A 22128-nucleotide genomic window follows, 5' to 3' on the forward strand; every position below is an offset into this window, starting at 1 on the left:
CCCGCACACTCTCACACATGAATACCCAACACACTCCTGCACACTCACTAACACACTCCCGCACAATCTTACACAAAATACCTCAACACACTCCCGAACACTCACTAACACACTGCCGCACACTCTTACACAAAATACCTCAACACACTCCTGCACACTCACTAACACACTCCCGCACTCATACACTCCCGCACACTCACTAACAGACTCCCGCACACTCTTACACAAAATACCTCAACACACTCCCAAACACTCACTAACAGACTCCCGCACACTCACACATGAATACCCAACACACACCCGCACACTCACACATGAATACCCAACACACTCCTGCAAACTCACACATGAATACCCCAACACACTCCCTCACACTCACTAACAGACTCCCGCACACTGGGACATGTTTTAGAGGTGCTTAATCCTTCTGAAAAAGCAATAGCCACACCCCTGGCTAGCACACTCACTATAACACACTACTGCACACTTCACACAAAATACCTTCAGCAAACTCCCGCACACAATATCGTGTAGTAAATAGTAAACAAAGTGTTAGTTCTCCACATTAATCCCCTGATCTAAATCAGATGAACTGAGATGGTAATTTGAGGTGATTTGGGATGAGCAGCAACTATTGTTCATAACCTCCAGAAACTTCTTCAAGACGCTGAGAAAACTATTCCAAGTGACTCTCCCTCATGAAGACACTGAGATTAAAATACCAAGAGTGTGTAGATCTGTCCTCAAAGATAAATGTGATACTTAGAAGAATCTAAAATATAAAACATATTCAGTTTTTTTAACACTTTTTATTTGCAGAATAATACAGCATGAGTCTCATTATAACTTTAAAATAGTCTTCAATATTAGATTTACAATGTAAAAAATCATAAAAAAGATAAAATACACAGAGTGAGATTAGTTGTGTCCAAACTGTGGCAGGTACTGTATATTAATGCCTGCAGCTTCCCCAAGCATGGACTCAGTGCCTCCAGAGTTTACGCATGCAAAGTTATGCTGTTAATTAGCCAGTCTTACTCCTGGTTGTGTAGAACACGCTGAACGTCTGTAGAGGAACAGTGGTGTGATGAATGCTCAGAGGTTGCCAGTTTGCCTCTGAGTGTTTGGCTGTTCTCCAGTGTGTGCTGGGTCACTGTGTGTTAAGCTGACTGGAACATGGAAGTGTATTTATTGCTGCAGGGTCAGACTCATGCAAGTAAAAGCCAGCAGATCTCTCAGTCTTCTGGGATATAAAGTACGGGAGAAGCTGCTGGAGACCAGTGGCCCACAGCGGAGTCCTCATCAGGGCAGAGCAAGTAATATTTCCTTTAACATAACTTAACATAACTTTATCCTTTATAAATCATTTCAGTTAAATATATCATATAGCAGATGAACACAGTGACATTTGAGAGGTGAAATGAAGTTTATAGGATTTACAGAAATTGTGCAATAATTCTTTAAACTAAATTAGGAACTCAAAATTTGTTTGGTAAGCTCATTGACCCTTGACATTGACACACAGACTGGTGAATCCAAATATAAGAAAGGGTTAAGCAGCCAATTGCAGGTTTTTCTCCTCTTTGCATCTTCTCTTAAGAGTGGCAACATGGGAGCCTCAAAACACAACTCTCAAATGACTGGAAAACAACATTTATTCAACATCATGGTTTAGAGGAAGGATACAAAAAGCTCATAATCTCAGAGATTGCAGCTGTCAGATTCCACTGTGAGGAACAGAGTGAGGAAATAAAAGAACCACAGGCACAGTTCTAGTTAAGACCTGAAGTGGCAGAACAAGAAAAATCTCAGATAAACAGAGGAGAAGGATGGTGAGAACAGTAATAGTCAACCCACAGACCTGCTCCACATCTTGCTGCAGATGCATCGTTCAGCTATTCACTGTTCAGCGCACTTTACACAAGGAGAGGCTGTGTGGGAGAGAAATGCAGAAGAAGCCTTTTCTGAGCACACGCCACAAACAGAGTCGCTTGAGGTATGCTAAAGCTAAAGCACAGCTTCATTTTGAAATAAGGTGCTGTGGACTGATGAAAATAAAATTTAGTTATTTGGAGGGTGGGTTATTTATGCATGGAGAAAAAAGAACATAGCATTCCAAAACAAACACTTTTCTGCTCCCCACAGTAAATGTTTGTGGTGGTTCATCATGCTGGGGGGCTGTGTGATCAGTGCAGGTACTGGGAATCTTGTTAAAATTGAGGGTCGCATGGATTTTAGTCAATATCAGCAGATTCTTAAGAACAATGTTCAAACATCAGTGAAAGTTGAAAGTTAAAGTTAAAGCGCCCGGGCTGGATACTTTAACAAGACAACGACCCTAAACACTAAACACTGCTCAACATCTACTAAAGCATTCATGCAGAGGAACAAGTACAACGTTCTGGAATGATCATCTCAGACCCCAGACCTGAATATTATTAAAATCTGTGGTGTGATTTAAAGGGGGCTGTTCATGATCAGAAACCATCAAACCTGACTGAACTGGAGATGATTTATAAAGAAGAATGATCCAAAATACCTTCAACCAGAAGCCAGACTCTCATTGGAAGCTATAGGAAGAGTTTAGAGGCTGTTATTTCTGCAAAAGGCGAATCTACTAATTATTGATGTAATTTTTATGTTGGGGTTGTTGCCCAAATTTATGCACCTGCCTTATTTTGTTTAAATAATTATTGTACACTTTCTGTAAATCCTATAAACTTTATTTCACTTCTCAGATATTACTGTGTTCTTCTGCTATTTGATATATTTAACTGAAATTGCAGATCCAACAACCAATGATTTATAAAGAAAAATCATGGTGCCCAAACTTTTTACCACTGTATTTTATGATATAATACTTACACTGCAAAAAAACAAATCTTAGCAAGTAAAATTCTCTAAATTTAAGGCGATAAATCTTTTTTTTTTCTCTGATAAGACTTTTTGTCTTACTAAGCATTCGATTGTAAGTGTTAGATTATTATGCTTATTTTAGGGATAATTTTCTTTATCATTGTACCTTATTTTAAGTAGTTTGAACTCTTTTGTGTCCAAAAACAGTGACTTTTTTGCTTGATTTAGGTGTTACTTCACTCATTTTGAAATTTTACCATTGCTTTTTGTAAGAAATCTTACTAAGAACATTTTGCTTACCCCATTGGCAGATTTTGTTTGCTTAATATACATATATTTGTCTTAATTTGCTTATATTTTGTCTAGTTTTTGCCAATGGATTTTTTGCAGTGTAGAGGCATTTATTCTTCTAAAAATCAGCATCACATCGCATTGGAACCACTAGTATATACCTCAGCTAGTAATACGCCGGGTGCTCATCTCCACTGTAGAGGACATAAACGACCAGAACATCACACTGGACAGACTTATGGCCTTCGATCCTTTCCTTATTTCCCTCCGTTTTTCAGGAGCACCGGCGATCTGCAGAGTGGAGGTATAGGAGAGCGCTCAGCATGAGAGCTGAAGTTTGAGATGGTGTAGGACGGGAGGTTTGAGAGGGAGTGAAGGTGGCGAGTCTCCGGGTTGAAGACTGAACTCTTTTCTGGTGCTGTGAAGCTGATGGAGGCTGTGAGACGCTGGTTCTCAGCGAGGTGTTTCTAAAGCAGTGTGTGGGCTTCACCCTTTTGAGGGAGATGTATAGATTGGGGTGATGTTTCTGGAGGTTTAAAAGCCATTTCGCCGCACTCTGGCCAATAGCACAGCACTCTCACAGGCCCACGAGAAATGTGCTGGCTTTAGTGGATCTCCGTGAGGTCGAAACTTTTATTTCCAGAAGCAGTGGCAGCTCAAAAGGTTAATTGCATGGGTGCAAAACTTCTTTTATACAGTGGTTTTAATACAGTTTGAAAGTTTTAAAGGGGAAATAGAACGCAGTATTGAGTATTTCAATGCTCAACTGTATTAAATATGGATACAGATACATTTTTCTTTGTGGAGCTCCAATATAAAAGAAACCTTTTCATATCTAAATAAGGCAAGACTGTGATGTAACAGTTTTGTGGTTTTGGAACTGACCCATTTTTCAGCTATATATACACTGCTCAAAAAAATAAAGGGAACACTCAAATAACACATCCTAGATCTGAATGAATGAAATATTCTCATTGAATACTTTGTTCTGTACAAAGTTGAATGTGCTGACAACAAAATCACACAAAAATCATCAATGGAAATCAAATTTATTAACCAATGGAGGCCTGGATTTGGAGCCACACACAAAATTAAAGTGAAAAAACACACTACAGGCTGATCCAACTTTAATGTAATGTCCTTAAAACAAGGACAAACGAGGCTCAGTATTGTGTGTGGCCTACACGTGCCTGTATGACCTCCCTACAACGCCTGGGCATGCTCCTGATGAGGTGGCGGATGGTCTCCTGAGGGATCTCCTCCCAGACCTGGACTAAAGCATCCGCCAACTCCTGGACAGTCTGTGATGCAACGTGACGTTGGTGGATGGAGCGAGACATGATGTCCCAGATGTGCTCAATCGGATTCAGGTCTGGGGAACGGGCGGGCCAGTCCATAGCTTCAATGCCTTCATCTTGCAGGAACTGCTGACACACTCCAGCCACATGAGGTCTAGCATTGTCCTGCATTAGGAGGAACCCAGGGCCAACCGCACCAGCATATGGTCTCACAAGGGGTCTGAGGATCTCATCTCGGTACCTAATGGCAGTCAGGCTACCTCTGGTGAGCACATGGAGGGCTGTGCGGCCCTCCAAAGAAATGCCACCCCACACCATTACTGACCCACTGCCAAACCGGTCATGCTGAAGGATGTTGCAGGCAGCAGACCGCTCTCCACGGCGTCTCCAGACTCTGTCACGTCTGTCATGTGCTCAGTGTGAACCTGCTTTCATCTGTGAAGAGCACAAGGAGCCAGTGGCGAATTTGCCAATCCTGGTGTTCTCTGGCAAATGCCAAGCGTCCTGCACGGTGTTGGGCTGTGAGCACAACCCCCATCTGTGGACGTCGGGCCCTTATACCATCCTCATGGAGTCGGTTTCTAACCGTTTGTGCAGACACATGCACGTTTGTGGCCTGCTGGAGGTCATTTTGCAGGGCTCTGGCAGTGCTCCTCCTGTTCCTTCTTGCACAAAGGCGGAGGTAGCGGTCCTGCTGCTGGGTTGTTGCCCTCCTACGGCCTCCTCCACGTCTCCTGGTGTACTGGCCTGTCCCCTGGTAGCGCCTCCAGCCTCTGGACACTACGCTGACAGACACAGCAAACCTTCTTGCCACAGCTCGCATTGATGTGCCATCCTGGATGAGCTGCACTACCTGAGCCACTTGTGTGGGTTGTAGAGTCCGTCTCATGCTACCACGAGTGTGAAAGCACCACCAACATTCAAAACTGACCAAAACATCAGCCAGACAGCATAGGTTCTGAGAAGTGGTCTGTGGTCCCCACCTGCAGAACCACTCCTTTATTGAGTGTGTCTTGCTAATTGCCAATAATTTCCACCTGTTGTCTATTCCATTTGCACAACAGCAGGTGAAATTGATTGTCAATCAGTGTTGCTTCCTAAGTGGACAGTTTAATTTCACAGAAGTTTGATTTACTTGGAGTTATATTGTGTCATTTGAGTGTTCCCTTTATTTTTTTGAGCAGTGTACATAAAGATTACAGTTTTTCCACATTGTATACACACAAAATGTGGAGCTATGCACACAAATCCAAAAACACGAAGCTCATGTGTCAACATTGTGACTCCAAACTGCAAAACTCTAAACACAATTCTCACTCAAATATCATTCTAATCACAGCTTTACAAATCGCTAAACACAAATTGCATCATTTAGTACACCTTGGACACCTAAGAACCACTAACCTTGAGATACATAAATAATAAATACATTTTCACTACCTCTTTGTATGTGAACTGATTTTCCTCCTCATGTTTCTCATTGTATTTACATAAGTAAAAGTTACAGCAACCTTACTACATACTGTCACATCTTTTGCCTGTTTTCTGTCTATTCTCATGTCTATGTTATTCTCACATGACCCGGCTTCTGTTTCTTCCCTGGTGTTTTTCCACTCACCTGTGTCCATTTGTAGCTCCGCCCCTCATTAGTCTGTCCCCAGGTGTTACCTGTTCTCTTTCCCGCCTTGTGTGTGTATTTAAGCGTCTCTGTCGTTAGTGTTAGTTTGTCGGTTCTTGTGCGTTTATATGTCTGTCACGGCTGTGTTAATTCTGTCTGTTATTTGGTTTCATTTCTCTGAGTTTCTGTTTGGTTTGTGCTTTGTTTTCTGTTCTTTAATAAATATAGTACTTGCATTTGCGTCCGCTCTCCTCGTCCGTCCTTCACACAGCGTTACACATACAGTAAAAACGGCTTACATTTGTGTTGCATATACATGTAGTACTGTAAATGCTATATGGGGGGTCCTACACCGCACCAAATAAATATAAAGAACAGAAATTCAACATATTTCCATGCACTTGTATGCATTTGGATTTGTACAGTGGCCTCATGAAGTCAAAAACATAACCAAATACTTCTGATAACAGTGCTCTGAATTTATCTTGTCAGTGTGTATTTGATGCTCTGCAAGAGATAAGCATATAAATAGCTGTGTGCTGTTTTGGTGGAAGGAATCAGTTTTGCTAGAGATTTGTAGAGTTTCAACAAAGTAGTTAATCATTTTCAGTTTGTGTTTAGAGTTTTGAGAAACTGAGCCAAGTTTCTAGAAATGTGTTTAAACATTTGAGAAAAACTGTAATGCAGTTTTACATATTCTATATATCATCCAAATCAGTCAAACACTCTTGTTCTGGATGTAATAGTGACACATGATGAAATTCACAATAATCAGTATGAATGTGTCAGACGTCTGGAGGCTGGAGAAACCTGTGTGCTGTATTTCTGTGTGAGGCGGTTTGAGAAACAGCTCCTAAAAATAGTCCCAACCTGAAGATTATATGGATATCAGAGCAGCGTGCCGCCGCCACCACCGTCACTGCCACCGCCACCGCCACTGCCGCCGCCGCTGCTGCCGCCACCACAGCAGCCACCGCTCGGCTTCACATTCGATCACACATCACTGTTAGTTAGCTGGACACCTGCCACCCCACCGCTCACTTTAATTCCTATTCAATTACTTTCCACTGCCATTTACACACACACACACAAACCACACACACACACACACACACAGACACACACTCTCATACAGACACAAACACTCTCACACACACACTCTCTCACAGACACACACTCTTACACACTCTCACAGACACAACCACTCATACACTCTCACAGACACAAACACTCACACACACTCTCTCACAGACACACACACTCTTACACACACTCTCTCACACACGCATACACACTCTCTCTCACAGACACACACTCTCACAGAGACAACCACTCACACACACACAGACACACACACACACTCAAACACACTCTCACAGACACACACTCACACATACTCTCACAGACACACACACACTCTCACAGACACACTGACACACACTCTTACACACTCTCACAGACACACTCTAACACACACACACACACTCTCACAGACACAACCACTCACACACATACTCTCACAGACACACACACACACTCTCACAGACACACACACTCTTACACACTCTCACAGACACACTCTAACACACACACACACACTCACAGACACAACCACTCACACACATACTCTCACAGACACACACACATACTCTCACAGACACACACTCACACACATACTCTCACAGACACACACACACACTCTCACAGACACAACCACTCACACACATACTCTCACAGACACAAACACACACACTATCACAGACACAACCACTCACACACATACTCTCACAGACACACACACACACTCTCACAGACACAACCACTCACACACATACTCTCACAGACACAAACACACACACTATCACAGACACAACCACTCACACACATACTCTCACAGACACACACACACACTCTCACAGATACAACCACTCACACACATACTCTCACAGACACAAACACACTCACACACACTCTCACAGACACAACCACTCACACACATACTCTCACAGACACAAACACACACACTCTCACAGACACAACCACTCACACACATACTCTCACAGACACAAACACACACACTCTCACAGACACAACCACTCACACACATACTCTCACAGACACAAACACACACACTATCACAGACACAACCACTCACACACATACTCTCACAGACACACACTCACACACATACTCTCACAGACACACACACACACACACTCTCACAGACACACACACACTATCACAGACACAACCACTCACACACACACTCTCACAGACACACACACACACTATCACAGACACAACCACTCACACACACACTCTCACAGACACACACACACACTCTCACAGACACACACACTCTCACACACACTCTCACAGACACAACCACTCACACACATACTCTCACAGACACACACACACTCACACACACTCTCACAGACACAAACACACACAGACACACACTCACACTCAAACACACTCACACACACTCTCACAGACACACACACACACTCTCACAGACACACACACACACTCTCACAGACACACACTGACACACACTCTCAGACACACACACACACACTCTCTCACAGACATACAAATTCAAACAATAACCTACACACTCACATTTTAACAAACACACACCAACACACACTCTCACAGACACACACACACACTCTCACAGACACACACTGACACACACTCTCACAGACACACACACACACACTCTCACAGACACACACACACACTCTCACAGACACACACTGACACACACTCTCACAGACACACACACACACTCTCACAGACACACACACACACTCTCACAGACACACACTGACACACACTCTCACAGACACACACACACACTCTCACAGACACACACTGACACACACTCTCACAGACACACACTCTCACAGACACACACACACACTCTCACAGACACACACACACACTCTCACAGACACACACTGACACACACTCTCACACACACACACACTCTCACAGACACACACACACACTCTCACAGACACACACTGACACACACTCTCACACACACACACACTCTCACAGACACACACACACACTCTCACAGACACACACTGACACACACTCTCACAGACACACACACACACTCTCACAGACACACACTGACACACACTCTCACAGACACACACTCTCACAGACACACACACACACTCTCACAGACACACACACACACTCTCACAGACACACACTGACACACACTCTCACACACACACACACTCTCACAGACACACACACACACTCTCACAGACACACACTGACACACACTCTCACACACACACACACTCTCACAGACACACACACACACTCTCACAGACACACACTGACACACACTCTCACAGACACACACACACTCTCACAGACACACACACACACACTCTCACAGACACACACTCACACATACTCTCTCACAGACACACACACACTCTCACAGACACAAACACTCTCACACACACACTCACCCAGGCTCTCAAACACGCTCTGACACACACACCTACAAACAGACACTCTCACAGACACATGCACTCTCTCATACACTCTCTTAACACATCATTACACACACTCTCACAGACACACACACACTTACAGACACACACATGCTCTCACACACACACACACTCACACACACACACGCTGAGAGGAGGGAATCCTCGGAGGTGGTGGAATTACGTAACTGCTGGTTCTTAGCTTTATTTATCCTCTGTGTGGTTTGGTTGGGGGGGGGGGGTCTGCAGAAAGAAGATGATTGGTTCGCTGCCAATTATATCTGATCCCATTTCAATCCAGAATTTAATTACATTTGTGGACAAACAGTCCAATTACAGACCCTAACGGGCGATTCTGCACCGCTCTCTGCCTCAAGGTCACATCTCTGACCTTCAGAAGGACACGCTCAGTACATGCAGTACACCATTAAATAGCCATGCTTTTCAAGCTGCCGGCGCGCAGAGGGAGCAAAATTGGCCCTGCTCCCTCCAAGTGGGTAGATGGCGCTCTCTCCCCACATCACTAAAAGGGTGATGTCCACAGCACAGGGCGTCTGTGAGCTGATGTAACCCACCCAATGGCCCCACCCTTAGAACATTTAATTTCTAGTGGGCGTAAATCAGCTCACTAACTGACTGGGTTTCAAACAGGGCTGCATTAATATAGAATTTGAATTGTTGTGATGAGGTCACAAGTGTGTGTATATTGTCGTTTTTGCAACAGTTTTAGCACAGCAGGATGTCTTGATCTGGTCTTAAGGAGCATCTTCTCTATTTCTCCACACGGAGATGCTGAACGTTTATCAGTTCTCTATCATTATCTCAGTCACGTAATCAGATGCATATTTGAATCGTGTTGACCCTGCCCATTCTCATCTTCTCTTTTACAGTGTCTTTAATAGTATCTGTAAGAGATGTAGTCTAGCCTCAGAAGATCACAGGGATGCTTATTTTCTGCTCTTTTCTCTGCGTGAGGATTTTTTATCTCCTAATTTCTGTTTTTCACTTCATTACCGCGTCTTACTCTACAGCACACTTCCTGCTGAGCATTAAAGCAGTGAATGAGGAAAGCCAGGTAACAGTGTGCAGTTAATCCGTGGGAACAGATGAAATGGAGAGCTGGAAGCGAGTGTGAGATTACACTGTCAGATTTTTAAATTCTAATTGGTGTTTGAGCTTCAGTACATGGCACAGTATTCTTCTCCTCAGTTGGTGGATTATTCCTCTACTTTTCCATTTTTGTAACAGTGACCTGATACAGAGACAGCTCCGAGACGAGAAGGCTGAAGTGGGTGGAGCTAGAATCTGAGCAGGTGATTCCCCAGATCTCCTGTTTGGATCCACACTGTATAAAAAAAAAAAATCACTGTTAGAATCATAGGAACTTGCTGACAGTAAATACCATCTTTTTAGCACTATAAGGCACACTATCAATGAATGTCTATTTTCTGGTCTGTTTTCATATACCCTGGATTTTAAGGTGCATTATGCAAAACTAGTAAGGAACAGGGGTGTTGCCATGTTTCCATTTTAACTCAATAGGTCTTGCCGCTGGGGTGTGAAGAGGGGGGGGACTAGCTAACTAAGCTAAGCTAAGTAAACATACCTGTATTTCTTTTAAAGTCAGACAAGCGCTAAATGTTAATCTACACAGATTTCTCTGTGTTCCCTGAGTGTTCCGGTAAACCAGGATGACATTAGCTAGCGGTTTGAGTGGTTTGAGGGGTGAAGCGTTGTGTGTGTGCTTTTACTGTGAGACTGCACCGGAAGGGGGGGGAGGGAGGGCTCCACGCTGACAGTCACGCTGCCTACTGCTCTCTGGTCCAATGAAGGTAATTTGAAAACCAGGACATTTCCTCACTTTCTGAAAAAAAAACCCGGGACGCCAGGGACAGGATGTCAAATACGGACATGTCCAGGGAAATACGGACGTTTGGTCACCCTATGCTATAGCTTTTTGTATCTATATACAGTTATAAAGGATTTGAAGATTCTGTCTGAATTATACTAAAACAAGTATCTAATGATGCTTGAAAGTAACTAAATTGACCAATTTACCACTCAATTCTACTCAATTTTAACCAGGAGACTTTGCATATCTACAGTAACATGCTGCATACAGGTTCTACAGTATAAATATGTTCATTGTAGAGTAAGAATGCTATGAAAAGTGTCAAAATTGAAAGTTTTAAAATAAAATAAGAAAAATTCAATGATGAATTTCCAGTGCAAATGCATTTTAGTCTGGAAAATAGGTCCTATTGGTTCAAAATGGTCCATAATCTCTTTTTAATTCGTATTTAAGGCACAGCATTTCAGACACAGGTGCTAAATTGCATGCACACAGGCGTGTAATCTCCACAGAAACACTAGCAGCACACGCATAAGCCTTTGATCAGCATGCGCAGTGCCAAACCTCAGCCAGGGGGATGCAAAGCAGTGGACTGTGAAGAAATTAAGCTCAATTGAACACATTTCTGATGAGTTGGACAAACTAAGCTCCACTGAGCACTTCTGTAGTGATTTTGATTGATGGAGTTTCAATGAAATGATCTTTGGGATGATTTTATGAAGCACAACTGAATATTGTGCTGGAGAAACTGGAGTAATGAACAATCAATTGGACATCCTTAAGCGCATTTGAATCTCCACTGGAAACATTTGAAATAAATTTTCGCATGAGGAATTTACAACCCCAATTCCAAAGTTGGGACTTTGTGTAAAACATAAATAAAAACAGAATACATTGATGCAAATCCTTTACAACCTATATTTAATTGAATACACTAGAAAGACAAGATCAAACGAGCACTGGATGTTATTCTACACAAATTTCTCTCCTGAAAACTGTTTAATAGGGTGAGTAAAGCCCTTCCTTTTTTCAGCAGGTTTAGATTTCCAGATTTCCACTAAAGCTGGGTGCAGCAGCTTTAGCATTAGCGGCTAAATTCGCAGGTGAATGCCATCCGACAGCGCTACACTGAGAAACCCTGAGTCTTCTGGTAAACTCCGACGATATTAGCTAGTTCGTTTCACATAGCTTGTTTTAAAATAGTAAACGCGCAGACTTCCAGTCTGATATACTCACCACTGAACTGCAAAAGAGCTAGCGCGGTTAGCAGCTGATGCTATTGCTGCTCCAGCAGTGCTAGCTGGGAGTTAGCAGCAGGCTACAGGCCGATACTACTCACCCCTGAATGCCGAAAGAGCTAGTGCTTAGCACGGTTAGCGGCTTATGCTAATGCTGCTCCAGTCTCTGTGCCGGAGAACTAAACTGAAACTTCTGTATAATGATGCACCTGACCCATATCATCGAGACTGATTGTCGATCATCCTGTAACAAAAAATAATTACCACATGGGCTCTGGAAGACTTCAGAAAACCATCATCAGTGAACACTGTTTGTCGCTCTATCTACAAGTGCAAGTTAAAATTTTGCCATGCAAATTAAACGTCAGATATCAACATCACCTAGAAATGCCGCTGGCTTCTCTGAGCCCCAGCTCATCTGAGACGGACTGGAAAAATGGAAAAAGGGACCTGTGGTCTGATGAGTCGACCTTTCACATTGGTTGTTGAGATCATGGAAGTCGTGTCCTCCGAGCTACGAGCTAAAGAGGAAAAGGACTGTCCGCATTGTTAGCAGCGTAAAGTTCAAAAGCAGCATCTCTGATGTTATGGGGGTGTGTTAGTGCCCATGGAATGGGTAACCTACACATCTGTGAAGCTCCATTTATGCTGAAATCTACATATGCCATCGTGCAAGCAACGTCTTTTTCTGGGTAAAAAGTTCTGCTTATTTCAGCAAGACAATGCAGAGCATGGTACACCCTGCACAAGGCATGTCAGGATGTTCGTTGCTATCTTATGTACTGTCAGCAGTCTTTTTTAAGGCCTTGCATGCCCCCCCAAACCACCCCCCACTTAAAATACCATCAGAGATTAGGAATATATTTATGCCTATGCCTATACGGATTAAAACCATACTGACTGATTAAAACCACGACAACAGTCATGTAGCTTGATGCACATGTACACCCCCGCTTGATACTCACACACAGACGTGCTGTAGAAAACCGGTGTAAAACCGACTTTTAATATAACAGTAAACAAAATAAATAATAAAATAACATTCATTGTTTCCTTAAGTGAGCTGCTGGCGTACCTTCACAGCGTGAACACGCAGGTCAGTTTCCTTTGCTGAGACGCACAAAAGCGCCACGCTGTTAAGATACGAACGTGCCAGTCAAAATCATTTGATGAGTTGGAGTGATGGAGCTCCATTGCACATCTAGGTCATGTATTGGAGCGGTAGGGCAACAGACCGAATGTATGGAGATCCTGAAGAGCACTGCAAAACAATAGGCCGAAATACCACAATCCACTGGATGGGTGACAGACATTCCTATATATAACAAACCTAGTCCTACACTAAACTGAAAGAGACGACTGAATCTTACAGGAGCATCAGCTGACAGAGTGTCTGAGAGCATATTCTCTGAGGAAGCTCTGGCCTTACTGGTCCAGCTGAGAATAATCCATCATAAACTGGCTGACTCCACCGCTTCACACGTTCAGTCACAGACATGTACCGCCAGTTCCAGCACTGTGACTCATGCGTGGATGTATAAACACGCCCCTGCAGTGTCACTCTCATCCCTCACACTCCTTCTTCTTTCCCTTCATTCCTCCCCTTTCAGCCCCTTCCATTGCTCCCGGACTGCCTTGACTCATTAATCTTCCCCTTTTCTGTTCTGTCTCTCTCTCTCTCTCTCTCTCTCTTTTCTCTCTCTCTTTTCTCTCTCTCTCTCCTCTTGTCTATATTGCCGTCACATAATTTAACCTCTTTTCTCCATTCTCTCTCTCCATCACTCCCCCACTCATCTGTCACCTTTTCCTTCCTTTCTCACCCCCATTTTCTCCCCCAGCTCCCTGCGCTGTGTATGAGCACTGATGTGTGGTTATGTATTTCTGCAAAAATGTTATTATATCGTTTGATGGGAAACACTATAAAAAAGAAACCTGGATATAAGTTAGAGTAGTCAGTGTACAGCTTGTATAGCAGTATAGATTTACTGTCCTCTGAAAATAACTCAACACACTGACATTAATGTATACTGTATTTTTCGCACCGGATTAAGGGCACACTATGTGACAAGAGTAAGGAACAGGGATCTTGCCATGTTTTTTCTTTTCCTCCTGTAAAGTTGAGCTAAGTTAAGTAAAGCCGGGATTAGCAGCAGACTACAGGCCAACGATAATTACCTCTGAACGGCGAAAGAGCTAGCGCTTAGCACGATTAGTGGCCAATGCTAATAGTGCTAAACTGAAACTCCTGTATAATGCCTGACTGTTAAAATTCATACATAAGGTGCACCGGATTATGAGGTGATTTTTGCTATTTTCAAGTGCACCTTACAATGCAAAAAATACGGTAAACACACTAAACATCTCTATATTGTGCCCAACTGTTAATATTCCGTGAGACCACCATTATTATCTAGCATTATCTAACCATCTTGGGCATGGAGTTCATTAGAGCTTCACATGTTGCCACTGGAATCCACATTACAGAGTTGGTGGATGTTATAGGCATCTTCTGCTTGAGGATGTCCCACAGGTGCTCAATGGGGTTTAAGTCTGGAAACATAATGGCCAGTCCATCACTTTTACCTTCAGTTTGCTTAGCTTGTCATCTTGGAGGTGTTATTGGGGTCATTATTATGTTGGGAAACGGTTAATTCTGCTTTTGTTTGGCACCTCTGGCATTACACATAGAGCCTAATTTTGAAGCAATAGAACTTTCTGACCCAGATTGAGTTTAAACATAAAATAGAAGACGATTCCATTGAAAATTCATCATTTGAACTGTTTATCTGCCCCAGAGATTATATTCTTTTGGCAGTTCCTAACTCCCAGGTCTAGTCAAGCTGTGTATGTGCATTTGCACATCTGTGTTAGCAACGGTTAACACTTAAAGTAGCTGAATGCCTTGATCAAAATGGGTGAAAGATATTAATGGTGAAGTGCAGGTGGTTATGAATACACTGGCTGATGCCTGAGACACTGTTTAACCATAGTTAACAGAGCAGGGCATGCTAACACACACACACACACAAACATACTTATGCATGAACAAGCACACGCACACACAGCACACATTGCATAAACACACACATTAAAGCTGCTCTGGGTCATGTTATGTTTCTGTATGTAAACACACTCACAATCTCATAGGTCAGGGCTAATTAACCTGCAGAGACCACAGTAAACACACACACACACAACCACTGATACACACATACTCACTCACTCATTCACTTACTCACACACGCAACAACACACATTCTCATTCATAAACACATGCACACTCACACACATTTGAGGTGTTGAGTAACAGTGTTGAGGTGATTGTATTGATGGGATAATGATAGTGTGTTTGTGTGTATCCTGTCTCTTAGAACAGTGTCACATTTCACCTGCACCCATTATGATACCTGACTCCAACTCCCATAATTCCCCTGCACACACTATCAGCCCTCACTCCAACTCCCATAATTCACCTGCACCCACTATCAGCTCTCACTCCAACTCCCATAATTCACCTGCTCCCACTATCAGCCCTCACTCCAACTCCCATAATTCACCTGCACCTACTATCAGCCCTGTGGAAACTAAAATTGAGTTATTTGGAGGAGGGTATGCATGGCGGAGAAAAGGATTCAAAGACAAACACTTGGTGTTTCTATCATGCTGTGGGGCTGTATGATCAGTGCAGGTACTGGGAATCTTGTTGAAGTTGCTATTGACATGGACTTTAGTCATTATATCAACAGTTTCATCAGAACAATGTTCAAGAATCAGTGAGAAAGTTAAAGTTGAAGTTGCGTTGGGGCTGAACACTTCAATAAGACAAACTCTAAACACTAAACTCTGCTCAAATCCTACTAAAGTATTCATGCAGAGGAACAAGTACAACAATTATCATCTCAGACCCCAGACCTGAATATTATTGAAATCTGTGGTGTGATTTAAAGCAGCTGTTCATGATCAGAAACCTGAATCAAACCTGACTGGGCTGGAGATGATTAGTAAAGAAAAATTATCCAAAACACCTTCAACCAGAAGCCAGACTCTCATTGGAAGCAATAGGAAGAGTTTATAGGCTGTTATTTCTGCAAAAGGAGGATCTACTAAATATTGATGTAATTTTTTGTTAGGGTGCCTAAATTTATGCACCTGCCTAATTTTTTTTTTATAATTTTACACACCGAATGTAAATCCTATAAAGTTAATTTCACTTCTCAAATATCACTGTGTTCATCTGCTATATGATATATTTAACTGAAATTGCTGATCTGAACAACCAATGATTTATAAAGGAAAATCATGAAAATGACCAGGGGTGCCCAATCGCTTTTATACCACTGCATATTATCAATATTTGTGAAAAATCATTTGTGTTGCAGGAGAAGTGAACGTTTCAACAGTGTTCCAACTTTGATATAAATGGGAAAAAAGCATTTTAAAAACATCAGCCCCAATTTTCCATTTAGCTGTAAAACATTGTTCCACACAGTTAAAGTAAATGACCCTGCGATAGAAATCCTGATAAGCCTGAGTATCTCATTTAAAGCAGACTTTAACCGTCTTCTTCCCCTGACACTGTGTTTAGTGCACTGCTGCTCGATCCAGCGCTGTTCCGGCGTGGACGCAGCGACAGGTCACTTAAGGCTCATATCATCACCAAAGGTAGCTTTGGCTTTTGAAAATGGCACGATTGCATAATCATACTTTCACCCCGTGAGAAAGATACAGCAGCGGTCACTCGCTGACCTCGCCGCCGAACAAAGAGCAGCAGGAAGATTTGTGTTTTATTCATGCGCCGCTTTTTATTTCCATGCAAAACAGATTTTTCGCGATGCAGATTTGGAGGCAGGAATGTGATTGAAACTTTGTGCTTTAGCCAGAAATAAAGCAGGATTTAGCAGCACAGAGAGAAAAGCACTGCCCTCCCTCGCTCCTCCAGCTCAGCACTGCTTATGGAGGAAATGCTGGATATTTCATAATTGATACTGTAGAAGCACATTACTGAGTGACTGGAGGCACACATTTAAATATGCATATCTCAGTCAAACAGGAATACTGCACACACTCCTCAGACCACAGCAGCACAGAGCTACAGACCACAGCAGCACAGACTCACAGAGCGACAGACCACAGCAGCACAGACTCACAGAGCGACAGACCACAACAGCACAGAGCTACAGACCACAGCAGCACAGACTCACAGAGCGACAGACCACAGCAGCACAGACTCACAGAGCGACAGACCACAGCAGCACAGACTCACAGAGCTACAGACCACAACAGCACAGAGCTACAGACCATAGCAGCACAGACTCACAGAGCTACAGACCACAGCAGCACAGACTCACAGAGCTACAGACCACAGCAGCACAGAATCACAGAGCTACAGACCACAACAGCACAGACTCACAGAGCTACAGACCACAGCAGCACAGACTCACAGAGCTACAGACCACAGCAGCACAGAATCACAGAGCTACAGACCACAACAGCACAGACTCACAGAGCTACAGACCACAGCAGCACAGACTCACAGAGCTACAGACCACAGCAGCACAGACTCACAGAGCTACAGACCACAGCAGCACAGAGCTACAGACTACAGCAGCACGGAAGCACATGGTTCCAGGACAGTTTATGGGCTTTCTTGTGCATCAGCTTTAGAAGAGGCTGCTTCTAGGACAATGCTATGCAGACAGAGTTGATGTAGTGTGTGTGTGGTGTATGGTCTGCCGCAATGTTTATTGTTTAAAGCCAATCTCTGAATATTATGCTTAACATGTGGACTCAACTTCTTTGGTCGAACCTCTTTGGTCAACTTCTTTGGTCGAACAGGGGTCTGTTCCCATCCTAGAAACATGCAGTATTGCCTTGGCCATTGTGCTGTATCTCAGTTTCAAGGTGTTAGCAATCTTCTTTCTGGAGCAACACTTCCCTTTCTCACATCCTAAGAGAGTTATTTGCCATGAGGTTGAATATCCATATGAGTGTCCAGTATGAGAGAATTGAACCGAAATCACCAAATTTAACAGCCCTGCTCCCCATTCACACCTTTTTTTTTGCAACTCCAGCGGTTTAGACATTAATGGCTGTGTGTTGAAATATTTTGAGGGCACAGCAAATGCACACTGTTATACAAGCTAAACACTGACTACTTTACATTGTTTCAAAGTAACATACCTTCAGCCTTGCTTTCACACAGGCCAGTCACAAGACAGACACTCACAGATACAAATCACAAAATATATTGACAAAAGGGACTTGGCTTAAAAGAATAGTGAGGGGCAGGCAGGGGCAATAACCAAATGGCAGCAAATATAAACAACATACCATAGAGAGTAGTCACGCAAACCGGGGCCATACATGAGAGATCCAGCAAGACAAACAGGGAAGGCAAGGGAGGAGTCAAAAAATACAAAATAGATCAGTAAGTAGTTAAACAATAACCTGGACAAGGCAAAATACGAGAAACGGCAGGTCGGCTAAAAACAGGTGAGGGGCATTTATAGAGGGGAGAACAGGTGAAAACGATCAGTAGCTCAGAGAGCGAGAACGCCATGGTGTCACGTGATCAGTGGAGTGTGGAAAATTCAGTGTGGGTGAATGCTGGGTAATGAAGTGGAGTCTTTAGTAAAGTGCAGAGTGCAGTGTCTGACAGTTGCCTCATGAAAAGATATAAAATTTTTAAAAAATTGTATTGCGTTTGTGATATACTGTAAATATACACATGATTTATAGAAATATTTTACATTTAAACATTATAATACACACTATTTTTTATATATTGTCTTTGTTTCATGGAACAGACTGGTAAGGTCACCAGGTTCCTTCTCTTGACCTGTCTGTATTTTCTCAGCAATACATTTTAGTTATTATTATAAAAAAAAAAAAACATGCACAGAGTATTGTGGGTAGCTGGGAGCCTGAAATCCCTCAAAGCTTTGGCTTGATTTCTCAGCTGTTCACAATGAACAACCTTCTATAACGTACCGGCCAAGAACCTGCTGAGGCACTGTGATACAGACTGACAGCAGTTACTGTATATATGAATGCTACCATGTGCTCTACTGAAGGTAATGCTCCTGTAGAGTCGAGGGTGGTAAAGGAGTAGATGGCGGTGTTGGATGGTGTTCTCCGTCAGGCAGGAGGTGAGGGAGATGTTTTTCTGAGGGTTTCTCCAGCAGCTGGTCACACTGACCGCGGCGGGCCGGAGCGTGTCATCCTCATCATCATTATCCCACAGGAAATTGCTCTTCCAAGATCCTCTGATGAAACTACTTTCAGCACAGAATTGAACATGGTTCTACCAGAATGACTGCTGTCTCAGTGTGTGTGTGTGTGTGTGTGTGTGTGTGTGAGGCGCCCATCGCAGAGTTCCCCCCCATGCCAGGTAGAAATGCTTTCTTGCAGATGGTTGCCGTGCCAACAGCCCATATTCTCGTTTTTTTTCACTGGTTTTCTCCCTCTGGGAAAACATGTGAAAGCCAGGCATCCGTCACCCCCCTCTGGCAGCTCCGCATTACTGCAGCTAAAGTGTGAGCAGAGATATATTAAACATTATCGCATTAAACTGGAGTGTACAGTTTGTAATAAACACTTAATGTAGATTTTTTTTTATTGGACATCTACCACACAGGTGCACTATACAGGTGTACGAATAATATTGCACACCGTACTATTCTGTTATTAATTTTTAAAAAAAGTTTAAAATATCCAATAAATTTCGTTCCACTTTACGATTGTGTCCCACAAAATTACAGTTTCATATATTTATGTTTGAAGCCTGAAATGTGGCAAAAGTTTGAAAAGTTCAAGGGGGCCGAATACTTTTGCAAGGCACTGTCTGTGCTGGGGTCATATGTGCTGGGGTCGTATGTCCTGTGTTTAAATGTGCTGGCATTATATGTGCTGGGATTATGTGTGCTTAGATCGTATGTGCTTAGATCGTATGTGCTGGGGTTATATGTGCTGGGGTTATATGTGCTGGGGTTATATATGCTGGCGTTAGATGTGCTGGGGTTATATGTGCTGGGGTTATATGTGCTGGGGTTATATGTGCTGGGGTTATATGTGCTGGGGTAATATGTGCTGGGGTTATATGTGCTGGGGTTATGTGTGCTGGGGTTATATATGCTGGCGTTAGATGTGCTGGGGTTGTACGTGCTGGGGTCATATGTCCTTTGGTTATATGTGCTGACGTTATATATCCTTTGGTTAAATGTGCTGGCATTATATGTCCTGGGATTATGTGTGCTGGGGTCATATGTCCTTTGGTTATATGTGCTGGCATTATATGTACTGGGATTATGTGTTCTTGGGTCGTATGTGCTGGGGTTATTTGTGCTGGGGTTGTATGTGCTGGGGTTATTTGAGCTGGCGTTAAATATGCTGGGGTGATATGTGCTGGGGTCATATATGCTAGGGTTATGTGTGCTGGTGTTCTATGTGCTGGGGTTATTTGGGCTGGGGTCCCTTTGTCCTGTGGTTATATGTCCTGGCATTATAGGTGCTGACGTTATATGTGCTGGGATTATATGTGCTGGTGTTGTATGTGCTGGGTTATATGTTCTGGGGTCATAAATTTTAGGTTTTTACATGCTGGAGTTAAACATGCTGGGGTTATGTTATACATGCTGGGGTTATACGTGCTGGGGTTATATGTGCTGGGCTCATATGTTCTGGGGTCGTATGTTCTGGGGTCGTATGTGCTGGGGTCGTATGTGCTAGGTTCATATGTGCTGGGCTCATATGTTCTGGGGTCGTATGGGCTGAGGTTATATGTGCTGGGGTCGTATGTGCTGAGGTAATATGTGCTGGGATTATATGTGCTGGTGTTACATGTGCTGGGGTTATATGTTCTGGGGTCGTAGGTTTTAGGTTTATACATGTTGGGGTTATATGTGCTGGGGTTATATGTACTGGGGTCATATGTTTTGGGGTTATATGTGCTAGGGTTATATGTGCTGGGGTCGTATGTTTTGGGGTTATATTTGCTGGGATCGTATGTTTTGGGGTTATATGTGCTGGGGTCGTATGTTTTGGGGTTATATGTGCTGGGATCGTATGTTTTGGGGTTATATGTGCTGGGATCATATGTTTTGGGATTATATGTGCTAGGGTTATATGTTCTGGGGTCCTATGTTTTGGGGTTGTATATGCTGGGGTTATATGTGCTGGGGTCGTTTGTTTTGGGGTTATATGTGGTGCGGTCGTATATTTTGAGGTTATATGTGCTGGGGTTATATGTGGTGCGGTCGTATGTTTTGGGGTTATATGTGCTGGGGTTATATGTGGTGCGGTCATATGTTTTGGGGTTATATGTGCTGGGGTTATATGTGGTGCGGTCGTATGTTTTGGGGTTATATGTGCTGGGGTTATATGTGGTGCGGTCGTATGTTTTGAGGTTATATGTGCTGGGGTTATATGTGGTGCGGTCGTATGTTTTGAG

The 22128-nt window shown here is 43.2% G+C and overlaps 1 protein-coding gene across 2 annotated transcripts in view; it reads left to right on the plus strand.

The window, feature by feature from the left end:
* syt7b (synaptotagmin VIIb) overlaps positions 1–22128 on the plus strand; it is a 189760-nt gene that overhangs the window by 152102 nt on the left and 15530 nt on the right. The window lies entirely within an intron of this gene.

This window comes from Astyanax mexicanus, chromosome 16, assembly GCF_023375975.1.
Source record: "Astyanax mexicanus isolate ESR-SI-001 chromosome 16, AstMex3_surface, whole genome shotgun sequence".
NCBI lineage: Eukaryota > Metazoa > Chordata > Actinopteri > Characiformes > Acestrorhamphidae > Astyanax > Astyanax mexicanus.